Here is a 365-nt window from a genome sequence, read left to right as displayed (position 1 = left end):
TTTGAAAGTAGGGTATAAGCTTTTATAAATCTGAGGTATTTTTGTGGTTATGGACACCTATAAAAGAATAAATCTAAAGTACTAAATCCTTGGTATGTTTTATTTCTTTGATTTTCATAAAAATATTTAAAATGTTAATCTGTCATAGGAATAACATGTCAACAAATAACACAATACAGCAAAATAATTATTACAGTCAGTTGCCTGCAAAGCTGTACAAATGGTGATTCTCCTCATGAAACACGTCATGGTATATTCTAGGAATTATGCTAACATTGATATGACTTCATTCGATACTACAAACATTCTTCATAGAATAGTTGGGTACCCACTGGTATCACTTACCAGCTTAAAAAAAAAAAAAA

This window comes from Pteropus vampyrus, unplaced genomic scaffold, assembly GCF_000151845.1.
Source record: "Pteropus vampyrus isolate Shadow unplaced genomic scaffold, Pvam_2.0 Scaffold37, whole genome shotgun sequence".
In the NCBI taxonomy this organism is placed as follows: domain Eukaryota; kingdom Metazoa; phylum Chordata; class Mammalia; order Chiroptera; family Pteropodidae; genus Pteropus; species Pteropus vampyrus.
The sequence above is the reverse complement of the archived record's forward strand: the minus strand, read 5'-3'. Positions refer to the sequence as shown.